General features: G+C 38.2%; 1 long non-coding RNA gene across 1 annotated transcript; it reads left to right on the top strand.

The window, feature by feature from the left end:
• Nucleotides 1-212: 212 nt before the first annotated feature.
• On the top strand, nt 213-4,938 carry LOC108496136. The gene is made up of 3 exons (XR_001874336.1): nt 213-1,288; nt 3,777-3,841; nt 4,077-4,938. It is a non-coding gene; the product is annotated as an uncharacterized LOC108496136 (long non-coding RNA).
• The last annotated feature ends 7,644 nt before the right edge of the window (nt 4,939-12,582 follow it).

Genomic DNA, 12,582 nt, shown 5'->3' with positions numbered 1-12,582 from the left:
TCTAATTTCTTCTGCACGACAAGGCTTCTCTTCCGGCCTCTTAAATATGAAATTCGCAGAGGTGTTACTAAAGCTTTCGATTGGTTCTTCCTTGGGTCAGAACCAGGAAGTCAAGTCCACCCCTGGAATTAACCATCTTCAGTTCCAGAGCGCTAGTAAACCCATCATGACACTCATGAAACAGCTCTTCAAGGAATGAAGATTTGCAGTTGATGCAATCATGTTTTGAGTTGAAATCTCACATGTAACACCCAGTTGTATTTTGTTCTTTTTTATTGAGTTTTTTACTGACTTTAGAGAACTATTTCAGGTGTTTTAAAGCTGAGCTTCAGTTTTAATTTATAATGCATATAATCTATGAAAACTGTCGTATCTTGCAGTGCACACTGTGAATTAGAAAACTAAAGGCCTTTGCCACTACAAAGTTGGTAAGGACAATGTGCCATTTTGTCCAGTGTTTGGCCACAAAATTTCAGTAAATTTTCTGGCCTTTCGTGGAACTACAGGATACTCTGTCAAATTTGGCTAATTATCCAATAAGTTACATCGAGTTAAATAACATGGCTACTGAAATGTGAATAGCTTCCTTTTTATGGAAAGACCTTGGTTCACACCATTCTATGTCAGTGTTAGAGATTGGAATGACCCTTTCACAGCTGTTTGGCCTGATAAATAAAAAGAATAAAAGAATGGACAAACAAATACTACCTGCCTAATAGCCGAGAGTAGGTTTTTCAAAACCGATTATGCTGTTTAATAAATAGTTTTCATTTTCCTAAGGAGATTCTGGGTCCCTTGTTATAAGATTTATTTTCAGGCAGGTAATCAAAAATCTTCCTTCTTTTAAAGCTGTGATCTTCTTGTGCAAACTAATCTTTTTTTTTTTAAAGAAAAATATTACAACCCACTATTATAGCTGAAGGTCTTGAGCCTCTGAAACAAACAGATGGACATAAGAAAGTCAACGTAAAGTTTGACTTGCGGTTTCAGTGAGCTTACTGACTATTTAATATGACAGGAAACCTATTATAAGTAGTTCTAACTTTACAGAAAATCCTACAAAGGTCTTTTGCAATAAGTAAATGAAGTTGAAATGTCATGGCAATGGCTTGAAGAATAACTGGAGAAAGATATCACTGAGATATGTAATAAACAAAAAGGGAGAAAATACCTTCCAGAATGACTAAAGCAGCTTCTTGTGTATTTGTGCAGGACCTAGAAACAGCAGACTAAAGGGTAATCAGGGGAAACTAGGGAAAACATTACTCTTTCTCTGGCTGATCTGAAGGTAGGTTTTTTTAGAGGCTATGACTTCACTGGTGATTCAAAGTAGGATTGCAAATATGGTAACATATGCAGAATACATTAATTTTTCTCAGCAGGTTGCAAAATACAATGGGTATTGGGGTTTGCCTTGTGAAGGAGATAGTCTACAATCTACAAAGCATCTTGGAGGAAAAAGATCAAATTCAAAAGAACTTGGAACCTACATCTACAATACTTTTCTATCTCATTACGAAGGAAAGCCAATATATCCAACACATATATAATGAAATTATTTACGGACTATGTTTTTTTTGGTTTCCAAGAAAGCTACTGTCTTTTCAGTCCTGTTTCATAACAAGTGCATCCTGGAATTACATTCATTAAAATAGAAATGGAATTCTGCTAGTTTTTTTGTACTATACCATGGTGGGCTTTTTTGGGAGGGGAATGCAACAAAGAAAAGATATGTTTCTGACATTGAATTCTTTTCTAACCAAATACCTTCCTTGAGAACCAAACATTTCAAGTGTTAGAGGAAATATTAAAATGGAGATTCTTTTAGCTTTGAGACAAGATCAAGCAGCCTTATATCAAATAGCTGCTTGTAATATAGGCTTATGAGGGTGTTAGAGTAGTTATTATTCATACTTTAATTAACTCAACTTCCAGCTGTGAGTACATACAGGATATTTCCTTACCAGGTACAGCTCCCCACTGAAGTGCTTGCCCACCCAATTCTGATAACTAGTAGCCATGGTGGTATTTAAGGCAGCTATTTTCCTTTGTCTTTTAAAACTTATGTTTACTGTGGTGTTTAGTGATCATATGAAAGACTTGTGACACAAGCTACAGACTGCTGTTGCCATTGAGCTGGGAAGGGGCTCTGTGTATTCTATTTAATGTTATAACGGATGCCTTAGTAACTTGAATTTGTCTTCAGATGCTCTGCTTAACCAAATAATGGGGTAATAATTTGGGGTGCAGCAGAGAGAAAAAAATTCCTCTAATCAAATTAAAATTGCTGCCTGCCTTTAAAAATTATTTAACTTTTTAAAGATCATCATCATGGCTAGGCTTCGCGAACGAAGATTTGGGAAGGCTCTATCCACATTTGCTACAGGCACGCTGGTGGCTTATGAGGCCAATACGTGACAGACATATCCGATTGCAAAAGGCACAACAGAAAGATTCCTTAGGTGGTGCCTTTTGCAATTTACGGTTCTTTCTGTGTTGCCTTTTTACCTCGAGAGTGATCCTGCGTGTGTTCTCGAAGGAGACAGCAGCGTTATAGATGGTGTGTCTCCAGGCCTCCCGATTTGAGGCCAGAGTAGACCAGTTATGGTGATCAATATGGCCAAGGCTGAGATGTTGTTTCAGGGAGTCCTTGTATCTTTTCTTCGGGGCTCCTCTCATGCGGCAGCCGGTGGTAAGTTCACCATAGAGCAGGATCTTAGGGAGGCGGTGGTCCTTCATCCTTGAGACGTGCCCTGCCCATCGCAGCTGCTTTCTCAGTAACATGGCCTCAATACTTGTGACATCTGCTTGCTCTAGGACAGATGTATTGGTCACATAATCTGACCAGTGGATGTTTAAGATTGAACAGAGGCAGCGTTGATGGAAGCGCTCTAGGAGACGTAGGTGGTGGCGGTAGATGACCCAAGATGGGGAAGGTGGCACAGAGGGCACAGACTGTTCCTGACTGTCACTGATGTCGCCCTGGGATCACAAGTTCATTTCCGTGCCTGAGCATGAGGGTTTGGTACTAAACTCTGGTGAAGTACTGTGAGCCAATGGATAAAAATCACTTTGCAAGATATCCAACTGAGCACTGACTTTTAAAAGATAAACCACTATGAATCACCTACTGCTGACAGATGTATTTCCTATTTCTTATACTGCCTATTGTCATGGTTAAAGTAGATTCTTGTATTTTGTTCCTTTTTTTTCCAACGTTATTTTGGAGAGATTGTCTCTTTAAGAAGTAATTTCCCACCCCCTCACTTGCTGGGGGTGGGTGGGGAGGAAAGGGAAAAGCACCAGATGGAAACAGAACCCTCATCTTTCTGGGGACCATGCTTTCTGCTGCTGGCAGAGTCCATGTGGATCACCACCACAATAATTCATCATATGAGTTTTCACAAATCCCCAGTGATTTGCAAGGACACAGCTTTTCTCTGATGTGCCACTGTACTTTCACAATTAATAATATGCTCTTTCTATTTCAGAGAAAACTTTTCAGGTCTTCTTCAAATAATTTTTGAGAAAGTATGTTTAGTTGTTACCGTTTGCAGAGATAGGAATATAGTTTTACGTATGAAACATTATGTTCAAGTTTAATTCCTTGAAGTGTGCTGCTTCAAGGAATTCAATGCAAAATCAAGCTTTCATTACTCAGATGCTGCTTTTGAAATAGACCAAATTGTCTGTTCCTTTTAAAGGCTGCTGGATGTTCACCCCTTGAAGAGATCTCACATGTGTTTATTGTATAAAGTTCTTTTTTACCATACCAGGTCTGCACATGAGAGCCATTTGGGAGCTTAGGAAGATAAATCTGGGGCTCTGTTCTGCAGGGGAGGTAAGTATTTTGCAAACACTCTTTCTCTTTCCAGAGCCATTCTGTTTTCTATACCCATTGTTGGCAGGTTGCTCTAAGAGGTGAAATTTGGAATTTGTGTTTGAAAGCTTGTGTGCCCACAGCGCTGAGGAAGAGTTGAGGGTGGAATGACTAGAAGGTACATAATAGAAAAAGTCCCAGATGGCACAGTTTTTTGTGTTGATCTTAATAGCATAATGCTACTATGTTTTAACAGGACTTCTCCGTAACTTGTGCATAAGGACCAAAGCCCTTACTCTGGCCAAGGGCCTCCAGTAGTTCGCATGGAAGGACTGCAGAGATGCTGCATGTTGTGAACAAAGTTGAGTGGCTGAAACCCAGCTGAACATGCAAGGTGCTCATGGAAATGTTCTGTTTAGCCTACCACAAAGGAAGTGGAAACACTCCTCATTTGCAGTTCTGCACTTCCAAAGTACATTTGTTGACATTGGGTGCAGGTAGAGGCTGCTTTCGTTTGCTCTGATTTTTATGGTTAATTTAGAGCCTGAGAAAAGTGCACCATTTCCTGTGCATTTGGTGTTTGCAGCAAGGGAACTCACACTAGCCCAGTTAGATATTGCATTTGTCACCATGCAGGCAAATACCCTGTGATACCTTAAGGTCCTTTTAGTTTTTTGATTTTTCTAATTTTTATAAGTTTTATAAGTAGTTATATAGAAGTAGATTTAGAGGCAGCAGCCCTTATTCTCTTACCCTTAGCATAGTAACTACAACCCTCTTACCCCGATTTCCCATATCCCTGAATATCCCATATTCCCTGAATTCCATTAGAAATGTTTAGTCTCTTGTCAAGGTAGGCCTATTCTGTTCAGAGAAGACTTGTACTTTGGCCTAAACCGCAGAGTACAGTCAAAAACTGGGTGAATGTGTGCCCTTTGTGCTCTGAAGAAGATGAAGACAGATGAAGAGGTGGTCTCAAAAGACCCCATCCCCAGTTCTCAAGGGGCATGACTGAGGGTGGTCCAGGGCAAAAGCCAGAGAGTGGGAAAACCTTGGATTGGACAGGCAGTGTTATAAATTGTAATGTCTGAGACACGGGGGACACGCGCATCTTGTAACCGAATTAAATCCTTTTCTTATCTCCAATTAAATTGCTTTGGATTTTTTTTTTTCCTCAGTTCCTTTAGTCATCACCTGTATTAAAAAAAATATTTTTAAAAAGATGCAATTTTCCTTGGACAGTTGTCTGGTCTGCCTCTTATTTATGCACCAGTCTGTTTAGTATGCAGGGGGGGCACAGTGCCACACTGATTTTTAACCCTAGTGGAAAAAACACACAAGTTGACTATGGGCCTCGAGGGAGTACAGATCTTTAATGGCAAGTTGAGTGTAAAATGTGGTCTCTGGAAGAAAGGTCACCACATTTGCACAACCCCCTTGAGTCAGGCTTAGAGCCCTGTCTGCCTTCAACTAAAGAGACGTTTTCCTGTATCTTGAGGTTGCTTTGCTTTGAGGTGTAGGGAGCACATAACAGAATTAGGGGAACTGAGTGATGTTTGTTCATGTTTGTCTGCACTCTGTATCCTAAGAGAAGACTTTTGAGAAGCCAAATCAATACTACAACCATGTCCGGTGCAGCTGCTCTGTTGTTTCGGTATGTTACAATAATGAATTGAATTCTCACAACAACAGGCATAATAAGTGCTGCTCAGCCCTTGGTATTCAATCACCTTTAACTGGTTGTATCTTTCTAAACCCCACTGTCAACTAGAATTATACAGAAACCCACCACAGACCTTTTGTGGCCCTCAGATGAAAAATGCAGAAGCAGGATGCTTTTCAAAGCCATAGGTCTATGATGTCCTTCTTCTTCAGGCAAAACCACTTCCCCTTTTTTCTTGAAACCTTGGCATAAATCATTCAGAATCTGAAAACCAGGATATTTTCCAGCAGGAGGGTCTTTTAGCTTAATATCAACCTCTTGTATCTGACCACCTTCTTGTTTTCACACTTTTTTTCATGCACTTTGGATTTTCTGAGTCATGATTCTCTGTGCAGAAAGGGGTAAAGCATAAGAACATCAGTTCATTGGTGACTGTGGATGATATGAACTATCTAATATCACTCTGACATTTTAAGTTTTAATTCAAATTGCCAGACTTTTAAGCAGCTACCACAGCAAAAATGGGTGTTGATGGGGGTGAGCTATCAATTCTGCAGCACAGCTTTCTCCTTGGCACTGGTGCTTTGAATTCCACAGGAAATGCCCTTGAGACAGGCAGCCATGGGCACAGAAAGCAAATCATTGCCTGTGGAAAATGAAGACAACATAGCAAAACAGCAGCGAGTCTTGAGAAGAAGTCAGGTCTAAAAATTTGCAGATAATGGATGGGACTCAAAGCTGTAGCTTGGCTCACCTTGGTGGGAGAAGTATAGGATGAACTCTTAATGGGCTTTTCACACTTATTTTAGCCTAAACTTCACTTGAGAAAAAATTGAGACGAAAATTTTGGCTTTCCCAACACATAGTTGAATTTTGAGGCTCAAGCAGCTTTTTAGCATCAGTCCCTAAAAAGGGGTTTCTCCCTCTTGTAGTCATCTGGGTTTGAACATGCAGAAAGCTGAAACGATGTTGCAACAAAATTTTCCTGGTTTAGAGAGGAGAAACTGAGGTAGAAATCCATGCAAAGACTTGCAAAATGATCCAACAATTAGCAGTGCAAAAGAAGGAGCATTAATTTTCTCTCTGCCAAATCCACACAATCATTTTTTACCCTTATTTTTCATTGCTCAAATAATCAAAATTTGCACTGCCTTCATTGGCCTGCTAGAGGAGTGACACTGTGACACTGAGAACCTTGGGGCTTTATTTTCCTTTTAGAACTACAATGTTATGTATAAAAAAAAGAAGGAGGAAAAAACAAAAGACATCTTCCTGGCTAAAATATTCTGCTGTGTCAAGGGTAGAAAAACCAAACTTAGCTTTTAAAATAAAAATAGTGTCATATCCAATTTCCCTTCCTACCTCTGTCTAAATTCTGAAGTGTTTTGAAGTAGCAGAGCTTTGCAGCTGCAGAATATCAGCACTGTTTTCAAACATGTGGTAATATTTTTCCACACACATAAAAGTGACCCAACCCTAACAGTGAACCATACTGTTTCAAAAATAACATTAACTTTGACAACTTCTTTAGCTATTTTGTTTGATGTTAAACTCAAGAGTACTGACTTTTCCTGAAACTTGAAAAGAGCACTATGCTTTTCCTCATCCCAGCTGATATGATTAAGTGGTTTTTACTACAGCCAGTAACCAACAGGACAAACTGGGGTTTTGAGCCACATTCCCAAACCGTCTATATTCCTCTGAATTAACACCTAGAAAAATGCTTGTGATGGACACAAATCCATTTTTATGATACATCATTTAAAAGGCTTTACTCCTTTTAGTGCAGCTTATTAAAGGCAGACATGTTAGCCCTGTTTCACCCTGACTAACATCAGTGGCAAATTCCAATTGATTTTGCTTGGGAACAGGTTTGGGCCTTTCATTGTCAAAGATTTCTTTTGAGAGCTGACATTTGCATGGAATCCTTCTTCCCTACAAAGCATTTTATTACAAATTACCATGATTAACTCTAAACAGAACAGGCGTCTTTTAAAAACTGCCTTTTTTCACAGTCAATTTATTCTACTTAATACTTAAAAATTAATATCATTCATGGGAGGTAAGCAGGACCAAACTAGAGAGTCAGAGAATTACTACTTTTTATTGGTTCTCAAAATAATGATTTTTTTTTGCCTGTTACTAACCTAAGACAAACTACGTTCCGTTTGATTAATTAATGATAGGAAGCACAAGGAAACCATGCAAAAATTTAAACTGTGCTTTGAAATGACAAATATTTGTCTTTTTGATATTCCTCAGTACAAGTATGAAACAGAATTTATTGAAGTTCAGCAGCTGTATAAAAATCTTCTATAGCAAGAACACAGAAATGATTTAATAAGTTCTATGAAAAGTCAATTTGCATGACATCAGCACCTAGCCTATAACGGGTGATAATGGATTGTTGGCTTGATTTTATACTACTTGACATCAGATTACAATACACTGAATAAATGTTAACCTATAATCCCTTTAGTAAAAGCTGGCATTGTTTGTCTTCTCTTGTAGAGACATTGATTTTCTTTTATTGGATGCTCAAGTGCTGCACCTCAGATTGATTACTTTGAATTAAATGTGCAGAGAACATTTTTATTATTCTAAACCAGGAGTCTTAACATTAAATGGATGCCTCACCCCCTGCCACACTGCTAAAAGTGTGCTCTACCATTTAATTTGGATTTCTTTCATTTTCTCGTTTCTTTTCAAGGCTTCTGAGATGCTGACCCCTGCTCTGACCCTATGCCCCTTGACCCTAACACATCTGACCAGTGATGACTCTGAGGGTGGCAAATTAATAGCAGCATTGCTTGTTAATTGCATAAGAGAAAAGCCAAAAATTCATCACCTCAGTCATGGCCATTGCTTCCCTTTGACCCCCATCTCCCACAAGGCTTTTGCTGATGGTCACATCTGTGGTTTTTCTATATCCTACATATTTGCCATATAATTATTCAGCATCAAACCTTATTAATCAAATCGATGTTCTGTTTTAAATGGAAATTGCTGGATTAATACAATCATTCATTTCATCCTGAAAATCTTGATGGCTTTAGCACATGGAAACCAATCGGAATATAAAAGAAGGGATGTAGAGACCTGATTGAATTAGGAGAGGCATGCTGCACATTAAATTACATATGCCAGCAGGAGTCCATGCTTTTATAGTAAAATACTACTGTGGAGTCTATACATATAAACCGCCTGTGATTTCTTTACACTGGGCAGTGCTCTTGCATTAAAAAGGGCTATAATAGCCATTTATATTTCTAAATACATATTTTTAATGAGATCTGGTATTTCATAAGTGTTTTATTTCAGTTGCTTTAAATATTTCTTTAAACATTGCACGTTAACAAAACAGCAAAGAAGAAGTTTTTACTTCTTACTGTTTAGTTAAATAGATCTTTGTCCTTTTCCCTACCTAACTTATTCAATTATGCATGAGTAAACAGTATAAGTAATAAAAAAAAAGAAAATAAGTTATGAGGAGCTTTGTCGGCAAGCTGTGAAAACATTGAACACCCTAAACAAACTGCAACTTACCCCATTTGGTGATTTCTGGTCTCCTTTCACATGTAGTGTAAGTTTTTAATTTCTTCCCAGTGAACCTGCTATGTAAAGAGCAGGAGTGGGAAGTTAAAAAGTGATAAAATGTAAAAAAATCCCAAACCAAACTCAACAGCATTACAGACAGACCAGTGATATTACAGACAGATTTGATGAGCAACTTGCAGTACTTTGGATGTGACTTGCATGCTTCTGAAAACTGGTGGAAGACAAGTGTTGCCATTGAAATCCATACTCTGTAAGTAAGGATTTTCTTTGACTTGCAGAGTGGGACTGATTTTTGGTTGTTTGACAGCAGGGTGTGAAGGGAAACATGAAGAGGTACTGTTAGGTCTAGTGCAAGCATTTCAAATTAAGACCAGAAGACATGGAAAGAAGAATGGGAGCTTGCTTCTTTCCTCAGTAGATTAGATCCCTACAAGTGCTCAAGTACACCAAATCATTCCAGAGATCATTGATTGCCATTATTATTTTGAGATCTGAGCACCCAGTTTTGCATAATTATCTCTGGGTAGTATGTTTTTAAATGTGGTCCTCCCTGCCATATTCTTTTTCTTGTCATGTTTTTATCCAATTAGATAAAACTCAACCCAAAGGAAGTGAGGACAATGTATTTTTATAGTCATGAAATTCTGCTCACATTGTTTTCACTAGGCTGTATCATGAGTTGGCCTGTACCAACAGGCATACTTCAGGAAATCAAAGTTTTTCCAGAACACATATTGGAAAACAAGCTCAGTTCAGAAGAAGAAACTGGAGCAGACCTCTCTTCTAGCTCAGCTTGAGCTCTACTGTATTTTGGCATCAGAGCACTGAGCAAAAGGGTGACATGCTCCCTGGATGGGAGTCATCAGTAAAGATTTCTTTATGTCCCTGGCTTCCATGTGGCATGATAATTCAGAAGAGATTTATATGCAAAATCCTCAGAAAATGCATTCTATAAGTAATAAAATTATGTGCTATCATGCAAATCCAGTCTTAATACATGATTGAAATTACTCAAAAGATGTTTACACCAATGTAGTAATGAAACTGCATTGGGCAATCACAAAAACAAGTTACTATGGTTTATTTTATGACATAAATTATTTCATTTTAATATCTCTCCTGTCAAATTAGATGAATTTACTTACCAAACTTTATACATAGTTCCTGATTAGTTGTAAAAGAAGATTAGTTGTAAAATAAGTCAGCTTAACATCCAGACACAGGATTTTAATAACAACTTGATATACAAAGACTGTCAGGTGCTGTCTGCTAGTGAGAAATAAATAATACCCTAGATCCTTCACTATAATTACCATCATTCACTGTATGTACAGGATCTGCAGTGCAGCTTGGGCTGGCATAGAGTCAGAAGTGCTTAATGCCCCTTGCCTGGCTTCCAGCAAAAGCTGTATATGGGAGTGAAACACTGGTGGATGATGGGAAGATACTTGCTGGGCTGAGACCCGCAGGTGACTTCACACAGTGGTTCAAATAATGAATATAATTATATGAAAGCCTTTGCTCCACATCCAGGTCACTTAAAACCACATGGACTGTGTAAATGAGGTCCTTCTCTTTTCCTGGGGTGAGAAGTCTCATCAATGTGCCAGTGATGCTTCCTGGTCACAAAGAAAGTCACATATTCAGAAGTCACACAGTGACTTTTTTCTCCAAAATTACATGCGACATACATTTTCTGTAGTTTGATTTTTCTCTTAACTTACCAGGAGCGGGAGAAAGGATATCCATATTTTCACACATGTGGGCCTCGGAAATGTAGTGTTGATAATCCTACTCATGCCTTTCACCCAGGTGGCTTTAAACAAAATGGCTGAAGTAAGTGATTAACCTTAAGCTTATCTTTGAGGTAGTAGGACCCAAACACATTCTTTAGCAAATTTGTTAAATAGTGATGAACCCTTTAATTGAAACCCAATTGATATGCCATACCTCAGTGTTTTTCTCCTCTATGTAGGACACATTAGGTATTATTTTGAAACATATATCCTTTCTAAATGATTGAACAAAAGAAACTCTCCAACTTTGGGGAGATCCCTTGGCACAAAGAAGTGACATTTTTGTCAATGAATAAAGTTTGTAAGGGTTAGAGATACTAACAGAACAAATACTTTTTATAATAGTCTACGAATTACATGGTGTAATGTAAGAGAATCCAGCTGAATAAATAACATTCAAAGGATGAGCTCTCCATTCTTCTCACAGTAAGGTAAAAAATAATGCAAAGCATGTTCTAAGAATATAGTCATACAGATAACAAGCTACGAAACATACAATGATCCGGTCAAATCTCTGAAATGCATAACTGATAGGAGCTAAATGTTTTTCATAGAAAACATTTTCAAAGTGTTCATGTTTTATGTTCTGCTATTTAAAGCAAAAAAAGCCCACCAAAACGAAATCCAAAACAGCACAACAAAACAGCAACACTTCTAAATGATAGGTTTGTGCAAATTAGGCTTACCCCTCAGTGCCTGGTTGACTGTATCACATAGAGATTGGAAGAGCACAGGCTTAGATCCCTGCCTTCCTCTCAAAGGAATGACTAAGGAATTTCCAAACCTGAGACGTATATTTCTTTGTGCAATATGTGCGTCCACTTCACAAGGTTTCTAACGCACTGACGTTGTGGGGGGAATCATTTGAAATAATCACAGAGGAATTTTCTACCAGCTGACCACTTAGAAAGACTAGATTGCCCTGTGGTAAAAGCTCAAGTTTTTAATTCACATACTACCTAATTTTAAACGCAGAAAAATGCAGCAGGCTGAAGGCTTAGAGCAGCCCAATATCCCTCCTTACACCAGCTCCTCAGATACCCCAGGACGTCTCAACAAACACTTGAAATGCTACCAAACCCTAGCCGCCACTTCACATGATTTATTATGTCATTAATGTCAAGCTATCAGTGGACAAGAGTAAAAGAGACAACAGCAAAGCTGACTAAAAACAAATAGTTTTGATTAAACTCAAGGACGTTTGGTACAGCTTTCAGCAAAAAGGCATTAATCATTTCCAAAGCTGACCTTGTTTTTTTTCATCCCAAATGCAAACATAATATGTGTAGGGATTCTCACAAAATCTTTGAAGTCTGCTGTCTATGCAGCTGAATTCCCTTTTTAAGGCAAGATTGATTAACAGCAGCACAAACACCTTTTTTTTGATAACAAAAATTATGAGTTTTGTTGATAATTGCCCGAGCACCCTAAAATTTGCATCTGTTTTTTTTTCCTGTTAAGATATGAAGAGCGTTCTTTAGATCTGGGGCAATTTTTTTCCAACTGAGATCCCTATAGTATATTAGAGTAGATCAGTATCCACAGTTGCACATAACCCATGGAATAACAGCCCATAATGGACAGACAGTGACTATACAGCCTAATGATCGGCAGAATAGAAAAAAAAAAGAAAAGAAAGTATGCCAAGTAGAATAAATTATTTTCATAGGAAAACTGTATGAATGAAGAACTACTCTTGGGGTCATTAGCTTAGTTTTACAGAACTAGAAATGTGAATAGCAGAC

The sequence above is a fragment of the Lepidothrix coronata genome, unplaced genomic scaffold (assembly GCF_001604755.1).
Source record: "Lepidothrix coronata isolate B3197 unplaced genomic scaffold, Lepidothrix_coronata-1.0 Scaffold37, whole genome shotgun sequence".
NCBI classification, from domain to species: Eukaryota; Metazoa; Chordata; class Aves; order Passeriformes; family Pipridae; genus Lepidothrix; species Lepidothrix coronata.
This window is presented reverse-complemented; position numbering and strand designations above follow the sequence as displayed.